Here is a 10,130-nt window from a genome sequence, read left to right as displayed (position 1 = left end):
AAACAGTGGAAACAGTGTCAGACTTTGTTTTTTTGGGCTCCAAAATCACTGCAGATGCTGATTGCAGCCACGAAATTAAAAGACACTTGCTCCTTGGAAGGAAAGTTATGACCAACCTTGATACTATATTAAAAAGCAGAGACATTACTTTGCCAACCAAGGTCCGTCTAGTCAAGGCAATGGTTTTTCCCGTGGTCATGTATGGATGTGAGAGTTGGACTGTGAAGAAGGCTGATCGCCGAAGAATCGATGCTTTTGAACTGTGGTGTTGGAGAAGACTCTTGAGAGTCCCTTATACTGCAAGGAGATCCAACCAGTCCATTCTAAAGGAGATCAATCCTGGATGTTCATTGGAGGGACTGATGCTAAAGCTGAAACTGCAATACTTTGGCCACCTCATGCGACGAGTTGACTCACTGGAAAAGACTCTGATGCTGGGAAAGGTTGGGGGCGGGAGGAGAAGGGGACGACGGAGAAGGAGATGGCTGGATGGCATCACCGACTCTGTGGACATGAGTTTGAGTGTACTCCGGGAGTTGGTGATGGACAGGGAGGCCTGGCGTGCTGTGATTCATGGGGTCGCGGAGAGTCGGACACGACTGAGCGACTGAACTGAACTGAACTGAACTGAACCAGCACAATGGTGACTGTTCAAGGTGATTAGCTCTTCGCCGCCACTCAGAAGAGAACCTGAAGCTCCGGTGTACGGGTTTAGAGCCGTCTCCAAGATTTATCCAGAAAAGGGGGAAGTGTGCCCAGTCCACGCAGAAGAGAGGGGATGTGGACACGTGTGCTGCTGCGTGTTTGGTGTGGGTTCTCCCCTGGATGGAAGCTGCCTGTTGGGGGTGGGGTGGGGATGGCAGGACCTGCATGGAGAGGGGATGGGCATATAATTGCATCACTTTTTATACTTTTTGACATTTGAATCATGCAAATATACTACCCATTCAAAAAAAGAAAGACAACAAACCCTGAAAAAATAGGGTAAGTTTTTTTAAAAACCTTTGCAAGCTGTCAAACAGCACTCTCATGACTTCAGCATGTCTATTTTTAATTCTTATTTTGAGTAGTCATCAGCTCTATAGCTTGCCCATCTTTCATAGTGCATGTTCCTCTTTTCCTTGTTGGTCCAATAACCTCATCAAACATAGGATCATGCAAATATGTGCACACACACCCATTGCCTGAAGACACCAGCCCAACCTGGCAGGTCCGAGCAGATGTGTTCGCAGTGAGGCTTGGGGTTGTGGTCCCTTGTGGAGCTCTCTGACCTAAAGGTGTTTTCAGTTGAACAAGGACCCTGATACTGGGAAAGACTGAAGGCAGGAGAACACGGCGGGCAGCAGAGGATGAGATGGTTAGATGGCACCACTGACTCGGTGGACATGAGTTTGAGCAAACTCCAGGAGATGGTGAAGGACAGGGAAGCCTGGAGTGCTGCAGTCCATGGGGTCTTAGAGTCAGACACAACTGAGCAACTGAGCAACAAAGGCATGCCCTGCAGTCCTTCCCTTTGTGATTCCTGCCTTCGGCAGCCCCAGATCTCTGTGGTTATTGATGTTTATGTTAAACTTTGACTTACCTGGAACTGTTCCTCTGATGTGAGTCTACCTTCGTTTTATCCCCAGTGGCCATGTGTGCCAGCCCTGCCCCTTTGCCATGGACGTGGCCCTGTGCAAGCAGCCTCCACCCAGCCCGTCCCAGCTCCTCAAGTCAGCGCCACTCTCTGCAAACAAAAGTAATCCCATCATACATGCGTATCATAGAGGCGAGCTTTAGAGACAAATGTGCTCCTTGTATTTTGATGAACTTCCTGCTATTTCTACAGATCCATCCTGGGGAATCGACTCAGCAACATGGAGCCATCCCTGAGGCTCCGGGTACATTTTCCCTTATTGAGATATCCATCCGAAAATATCTTTTGTTTCCCTATGTATGCTCTGTATGTTTCTTGCTGTGTATTCCTAGATATCTTATACCTTATTCTACATACATCCATGTGCTGTGTGTGCTAAGTCGCTTCAGTTGTGTCTGACTCTGTGTGACCCCATGGACTGTAGCCCATCAGGCTCCTCTGTCCGTGGAATTCTCCAGGCAAGAATACTGGAGTGGGTTGCCATGCCCTCCTCCAGGGGATCTTCCAGACCCAGGGATCGAACCCAAGTCTCTTGTGTCTCCTGCATTGGCAGGCAGGTTCTTTACCACTAGTGCCACCTGGGAAGCCCCACATATGCCCATACATATACATATCATATACATAATTTTTTAGCCAATTACTTTACTTAATTCTCTTATAATGCTAACATTTTTCCATGTTTCACTTGGCTTTAGTGGGTGGTCTAAATCCGCAGCCAAAGGCAGGAGTAACTCCAGTGTGGGTCACGGGACCTTTGGACACTTCCTGGTATTCCCGTCCAGCCACACGTTGGGGCGCCCGTCAGAGCCTCTGCTTACCCACCTTGGTAGCTATCTTCTCCTACCCAAGAGGAGAAGCCACAACCCAAGCATAGGGCAGAGGCAAGACTTCCAGACACTGACCTCTGGGCTCATGTGCTGCACCTTGAAAGCCAGGGTCCAGCTCCTTGACCCTGTGTCCCTGTGGTCACCTCCTGCATGGTGTCCATTCTCATCTCTTCTGCTGCAAGAAGCTGGGTGAGGGTGGGTCCAGATCTCGGGCATAGGGAGGGCTGGTGGCTCAAGCCTCAAGGGAGCGTTCTGGGCAGCCTGTTGGGGGGGCACGCTGTAGTCAGTGATGCCCACAGAGCTCTCCACAGCGATATAATCGGCCCACACCTGCACTGTCCATTCACAGGTGACCAAGGGCCTGAAATAGAGGAACTGGGTTTCAAATTCTGCTTAATTTATTTGTCAGGACACGGTTAGTGGCCACTGCGGTGGAGAGAGCAGGTGTGATGACAGGAAGCCTTAGACGCCAGGCTGGTCCAGGCAGGACCGCAGTTGATGCAGCCTGGCTGCAGCTGGGTTTGGGCGGAAGGAAGAACTTGTGAATGCAGAATTTCTCAAGAGGCGGAGGGGGCGGGGCCCTGCGGAGGGGCGGGGCCATGCATCTAGGCACTGCACGCTTCTCTTCTCTGACTCTGGCCACATCTAGGGCCCCAGGAAGCGTACAGGCCAGCCTCCTGGATGTCACAGCTGGTCCTTGGGGTCCCCTCTGTGATCTCAGGTCTCTGATGACCGTGTCACAGCCCTCATGTGAAGTGTGGGGTTTGGAGACCACCTCGGGACTCAGCGGGTTCCCTATCTGAACTGACGGGAAGGCCGTGTCACCTGCCAGGGCTACAGTGGGGCCCCGGGGCACAAAGCCTGAGGCTGGAAGAGGGGACACGGGTCCCAGCTGCTGGTCCATGGTCTGCTCCTCTGCACTGTTTGAAGATGTGAGAGTCACTTCTCCAAGTTGAAGATGCAACTGTTACCTTGATAAAACTGCACAAAAGGTTCCAGAGAGTCAAAACAGCATGGTTGGGGCAGTGGCTTCATCCTCTAGTCTGAGGGGAAGCTAGCCGGGGTACCCCACTAACGGGAGGTGGGCACGGGACTGGGTGGCCACCCCCACCTGCTCCTGCCCCCTGCCTCACTTCCTTGCGTCCAGCCGGCAGACCCTAGAGGCAGAGGCTGAGAAAGGATGGGGCCATCTGTGCCCCACAGCTGGATCCTCTCAGTTCCTGTTGACCAAGGGCTGGGCAAACAGGACACAGCCACGGCCAGCTCTGCTCAGAAGGAGCCATGCAGGCCAGGCAGGCCACTCCATGCTAGGTGTCAATTGCTTAGAGAGGTCTTTGTACCTGAGAGCACCCTGTGGTGGGAAGACCCTCCCCCAGTTTCCACCCCTACTCCCTACCCCCAGGAGGAATCTAGTGATGTCCCCCTCCACGCAGATGGCCCTTGACCTGCAGCCGGGCTTACAGACCTCAGCTTGTCACTGACCCGCGGCTGTGTAGGTGGGCCCTTCCAGGATAGGAGACAGTGCCCCAGCTTCTCCCACAGGTGCCCCAGCTGGCAGGGTGGAGCCAGCACCCAGGCAAGACACTCATGCCCACTCTGACCAGGTAGAGGGGCAGAGAACTGGGTGCCAGACACTGCCCTTGGTGTGCACAGGCCTAAGGGAATAGCCAGCACTGTTTCCCTCCATGCCCAGGGTCCCTGGAGATGAGAGGCCCAGGGAGGTCAGAGCTTCTGAAGGGGACTCTGGGCCAGCCTGGGACCATCTTCAGTGGTCACATTATGCCCTAAATAAGCCCAGTCAGCATCCCATCCATGTGCTCTGTGGGCCTCCGGCTGGCTGTCCAGCACCCCACTGCCCCCCAGGGCTCTGGGGGCTGCACTGTGGAGAGACTGCTGGGGTATCCTTCCCACCCTTCCCTGCGGACCCAGTCCAGGATTTCTCGGCACTGGAGCTGGATGCCAGGGGCTGTCACCCGGCTGAGATGGGCCTCCCTACCCTCTGGAGTTTGCAGAGCCCAGCTTGTAAGCCATCCACCTTCCCAGCAGTAATGAGCACTGGACACACTCATGGAACAAGGGCGTACTGGTTGTTTACCAACCCACTGGCAGCCTCACTTTAGAGGTGCAGCTCTAATTATACCCTGAATAGGTGTCCCCAGGGTGTGCCCGCCAAGGGTAAAGCTACTGCTGAAACAGTGGAGAACCCTGCTTCTCAGAGGTGGGAGGCAGCTCCCCGCCCCAACCCTGTCCACCACCTCACTCTCCAGGGATGGAAACCCAGGGCAGTGGGGTACGGTTACAGATATACCCACCTTCCCATGGGCACTGCTTTCTGTTCACGCTAAGGGCTGGTGTTGTCGCCTAGACCACCAGCTCCTCATCTGAGCTGGACATGCTCACCCTTCTTGTCACCAGTGGATCATCAGATTCTCCCAAGACAGAAGGGCAGAGGGCAACTAGGACAGAGGTCACGAGGGCCCTGGCACCTATCAGGGTGAGTGGCACTAGCCTGTCCCCACCTACCCCAGGTAAGTCACCTGAGGGGGAGAGGCCCTCACACAGCTCCATCTACATCTGTGACCTCACTAGCCCTGTGGGCCCCACCAGACAATCAGCCAAGAGACCTAGTCTGAGTCAGCTCGGGACATGAAATGTGCCCCCCAGCTCTGCCCCAGCGCAGAGCACCCCTCCGCCTGCTTCTGCAAGTGACCACAGGTGGTCTCTGCACCCCAACCCCCAGCTCCTCTGCTGGGGCTACACCCCTCTCAGGACTAAGACCAGCGCTGGTCACTTTCTGCACATGATCCTATGCCACTGGCCCCCCAAACCCCCCCACCTGTCTTTATGCTGTTGCTTTCCCTCCCCTGTGAGTGAGCAGAGACCAAAAGGTCATCCCTGTTTCCAATGGAGCCAGGGGACTTGAACTGGTGACAGGACCAAGTGGACAACAAGGCTGCCGACCAGTGCCTGCTGGGACTCACCCCATGAGAGGCCTGGGGACTGTGGAGGGGGACACACAGAGCCCTAGGGGGTTAGGAGGCCCAGGGGCCCTGAAAGGGTGAGGGACTTTGAGTGGGCAGTGGCCCAGAGACCAGACTGACCCCCAGGAGACTATGTGGAAGGGACCAACCTCACTCAACCAGCCAGCAACTCCAAGATGACCCCCATTTCCCATCCAGGAAGGACTGGGGAACCTGGCCGTGACAACCAGTTCAAGACTTGGGCAATGTCATGAGACTTATCGGCTGCAACTGGACCCAGATCATCTCTCTCCTACTGTCTGGGATCAGGCCCTTCGCACTGCCATCCATCTGCTGCCCACCTGCTGCCCACCTGCCAGCAGATGTGTGTTGGTGTGTCAGGTGCTTTAGTCAGCTCAGGGCTTTGAAGAGAATTCAATTAGTTTTAATTAGTACAGATTTAATCAATTTTAATTAGTTTTAACTAATTTAAAATTTTTAATTAGTTAAAAATCAGGGCTTTCACATAAAACATCAGACAGTAGACCCTTGGCACCTCTTCCACATCTCTCTGCCCACCTCCCTACCAGCTTCTTCTTACTCTGAGGCTCTGACCTGTGACCCAGGCAGCCTTGGGCACTGGGCTCCCGTCCACACAGAGCAGAAGTGTCAGGGAGACCACCAGGTGCCTCTGCTGTAGGCCCTGCCCTCTGACCCCAAAACAACAGGTAACCAGCAGAGAGATGGCAACCCTGTCTGGGCCAAGATTTGAGGCATCACCTGGGACAGGTGAGGTGAGGCGTCACCTGGAGACACTGGGTCCCTGCCTGGCTCTCTCCCCGGCCCTGTCCCCTGCCCCCTGCCCCTGCCTGGCCACTCAGAGTCCAAAGAAAGAGGTGGTTTCAGGAGTCAGTAGGTGGTCTGGCCCCTGGGGACACCCCATCCTCAGGCCACCTCACTGCCCAGCCACCCACAGTCAGGTCCTAGGGCCCCAAGGCCAGGAGCCGGGAGAGCGAGGGGCCCAGAGCCAGGAGGGCAGTGAGGACCATGAAGACACGTGAGGGAAGGTGAGCGCCAGTGACAGCAAGTGTATACAGGTGAGGGCACAGGCCGGCGAGGACAGTTATAAGCAGGTAGGGGCAGGTGTGGGCAAGGGAGGATGGGTGAGGGTTCGGTGAGGGGCAGAGAGGACAGGTATCGGCAGGTGAGAGCAGATGAATGCCAGTGAGGACAGGTATGAGCAAGTGAGGGCAGGTGTGGGCCTCTGAGAGCAGGTGAGGTGGAGGAGGGCAGGAGTGAGCAGGTGAGCAGATTAGGGCCAATGGGTACACAGTACGGGCGGTGGAGACAGTGGGAACAGGTATGAGCAAGTGAGGGGAGGCAAGAACCTGTGAGAGCAGGTGAGGTGGAGGCAAGGGCCTGTCAGAGCAGGTGAGAGGGAGGAGGGCAGGCGTGAGCGGGTGAGGGGGAAGAGGGCGGGCGGGTGAGGGGGAGGAGGGCAGGCGTGAGCGGGTGAGGGGAGGAGGGCAGGCGTGAGCGGATGAGGGGAGGAGGGCAGGCGTGAGCGGGTGAGGGGGAGGGCAGGTGTGAGCAGGTGAGGGGGAGGAGGCCAGGTGTGAGCAGGTGAGGGGGAGGAGGCCAGGCGTGAGAGGGTGAGGGGGAGGAGGGCAGGCGTGAGCGGGTGAGGGGGGAGGAGGGGAGGAGGGCAGGCGTGAGTGGGTGAGGAGGAGGGCAGGCGTGATCGGGGGAGGAGGGCAGGTGTGAGCGGGTGAGGGGTGGAGGGCAGGCGTGAGCGGGTGAGGGGGAGGAGACCAGGTGTGATCGGGTTAGGTGGAGGAGGCCAGGTGTGAACAGGTGAGGATCAGTTTGGACTCCCAACCTGTGCTCTTCCACAGCCATGTCTTCCTCAAACCCTGCTTCTGAGGTTCTGAGTGCCACTCCTGCCCGTGGGCTTTTCTGTGGGTATCGTCTCAGTCCACTGAGCACCAACCGCCTCTGCTGGCCGACTGTCCTACAGTGACCACTGGGCTGGGTCCCAGCCTCCAGGTCTGTGCTGCCCCCGCCACCAGCATTGCCATGTGCAGAGCCCACAGGGACCTGTGACAGCTGTGCCTCTAGGCAGCAGCCTATCATGGGGGGTGGACCCTGTCCACTCTCCTTCCTACAGGCAGGAAAGAGCCCCTCACTGGGCCCCTCGGCTTGAGGAGTACGCCCAGGTGGCCACTACCCTTGAGTGGAGCACCCCTGAAATGTAGGTTGCGGTCACATGCCCCTGGCGCCCTGCACCCCGTTCGGCGGCCACTGGTGTCCCTGCATCTGCTCAGGGTTGGGGGGCTGCTGCTTGTGAAGGGAGCTGGTGTCTGCACCCCACCCACGTGGGGGTGCTCTGCCCACTCTCCTCTTCCCACTGCCACACGCCACCTTCTCCTGATCCCCCAGGGCCGCTGGTTCCAGGGCCAGCAGGGTGGGCATGCCTGGCACTGCGCCCAGCCTGACTCTTAGGCTCCAAAGCACATCTCTTGTGCCTGGTTGCCCACGAAGCCGGGCCGCAAGGCCAGCAGCCACCTGCCACCTGGTGGTCAAATCCTGACAGGGCACATCTCAACAGCCTCGCCATCAGAAAAGGCAATGGAAGATAAGCCAGTTCCAGGGCTGTTTATGTAAAGGTTTAAATGGGTCCAGTAACAGGGTCAAGGATTTGCAGACATGAACCCGTGGATGAGACTGTAAGTCCTGAATGCACGACAGGGTCCTTGGTGGGGGAACAAGAGGGGTGAGGTTAGGGAAAGTTGGCTCCCTGGGTTTTCTAGTAAAAATGGAAGGTGAGGCAGGAGATGGATGGACTCTAGGCCTCCTGCTTACATTTCTGGGGACAATAAAGAGATGGACTTCAGGCCAGACACTTACATGTAATCTCCTGCTTGCATAGCTTGAGACAGGTAGGCTCCAGGTTTGGCATTTACAATCAGGTTCCTGTTTGCTCTCCGAAAGGGAAGTAACACCAGAAATAGGGTAAACAGCAAGGTTTTGTCTCTTGCAGACACCTTGATTCAACAGGAACAGAGAGGGGCTGTCTGAGCAAAGGATTAGGAGGTCGCATATTTCGCATCCTCGGGGAACAAGGGAGACATTGCACAAGCGCAGAAAGGCTCCTTGGGGGTCAAAATGAGGAGGCACCACCCCATAATATGTGATGCTAATCTGTGATCCCATAGGCCTCGGGGCTGGACTCCATCATGCACACACAAGTTGGGGAGGGCCCTAGGGTAGGTCAGGCATGGAGAATGAAACCACATAATTAGCCAAGGTTGAAAAAAGACCCAGAGAACCGTCCTGTATAATTGACTTAACCACCTCTGTACTGCGTTCCTCCTCACTGTGGGGAGGCCCACAGCCTTTCTCTCCCAGTGCACATCTCTGCCTTGCTTCTGTCTGAACTACACTCGCTGTTTCTCTGGGAGCTGTCCCACTTGCTGTTGTGCTATGTCTCTGATAATAAACTTCCCCAAGGGCGACCTCAAGACCCTGTCACAGAGCGCACTCATGCGTCTTTCCGCAGGTACTCTGTTTTTTTCCAACAAACGTGTTACTTTTCTCTCTTATCGTCTGCCTCCAAGTCAGATTTCCTTCTTGTCCAGACAGGTGAGGACTGGAAATTTAGGCCTTACCTACTGGGCTCTGTGGTCCAGTAGCTAGTAATCCTGGGCAGGAAATTAATGTTTCTCTTCCAGCCTCTGCTCACTGCTGCGTGTGTACAAAATCATAGCCAGCACGAGTGCTCAGTCATGTCAGACTCTTTGCGACGTATGGACTATAGCCGAGTAGGCTCCTCTGTCCATGAAATTCTCCAGGCAGCAATACTAGAGTGGGTTGCCATGCCCTCCTCCAGGGCATCTTCCTGACCCAGGGATCCATCTTACATCTCCTGAGTCTCCTGCATTGCAGGCGGATTCTTTACTGCTGAATCACCAGGGAAGCCTGTTCAAAATCATTCAGTTCAGTTCAGTTCAGTCACTCCGTTGCGTCCAACTCTTTGCGACCCCATGAATCACAGCACGCTAGGCCTCCCTGTCCATCACCAACTCCCGGGGTTCACTCAAACTCACCTCCATCGAGTAAATCTGGTCAGTGGGTTAATAGTAAAATAAGAGTAATAAAAGTTTTAAAATGTATATAAAAGTAAACTAAGGTAGCGAATTGATGCTTTTGAACTGTGGTGCTGGAGAAGACTCTTGAGAGTCCCTTGGACTGCAAGGAGATCCAACCAGTCCATTCTAAAAGAGATCAGTCCTGGGTGTTCATTGGAAGGACTGATGCTGAAGCTGAAACTCCAATACTTTGGCCACCTCATGCGAAGAGTTGACTCATTGGAAAAGACCCTGATGCTGGGAGGGATTGGGGGCAGGAGGGGAAGTGGACGACAGAGGATGAGATGGCTGGATGGTATCACCGACTCGATGGACTTGAGTTTGGGTAGACTCCAGGAGTCGGTGATGGACAGGGAGGCCTGGCGTGCTGCTATTCACGGGGTCACAAAAAGTCAGACTCTACTGAGCGACTGAACTGAACTGAACTGAAAGTAGGGAAAATCCCAAACCCCAACAAAAATGTTTGACTTCAATTTGTCAATGGCAATAACGGCATAGCAGCTGGACAGTCAGAAAGTGGAAGCGACCTGAGCGCCCCCTGGAGGATGACGGACAAGCA

At 55.1% G+C, this 10,130-nt stretch overlaps 1 long non-coding RNA gene across 1 annotated transcript; it reads right to left on the bottom strand.

The window, feature by feature from the left end:
* Positions 1–633: 633 nt before the first annotated feature.
* On the bottom strand, positions 634–9,428 carry LOC148778646 (uncharacterized). The gene is made up of 3 exons (XR_016035405.1): positions 8,331–9,428; positions 2,539–2,824; positions 634–866 (listed from the first exon to the last, which is right to left on the bottom strand). It is a non-coding gene; the product is annotated as an uncharacterized LOC148778646 (long non-coding RNA).
* Positions 9,429–10,130: the final 702 nt, after the last annotated feature.

Source organism: Moschus berezovskii, chromosome 1 (genome assembly GCF_049115385.1).
Source record: "Moschus berezovskii isolate FMDL1 chromosome 1, NW_MosBer_1.0, whole genome shotgun sequence".
In the NCBI taxonomy this organism is placed as follows: domain Eukaryota; kingdom Metazoa; phylum Chordata; class Mammalia; order Artiodactyla; family Moschidae; genus Moschus; species Moschus berezovskii.
The sequence above is the reverse complement of the archived record's forward strand: the minus strand, read 5'-3'. Positions and strand labels throughout refer to the sequence as shown.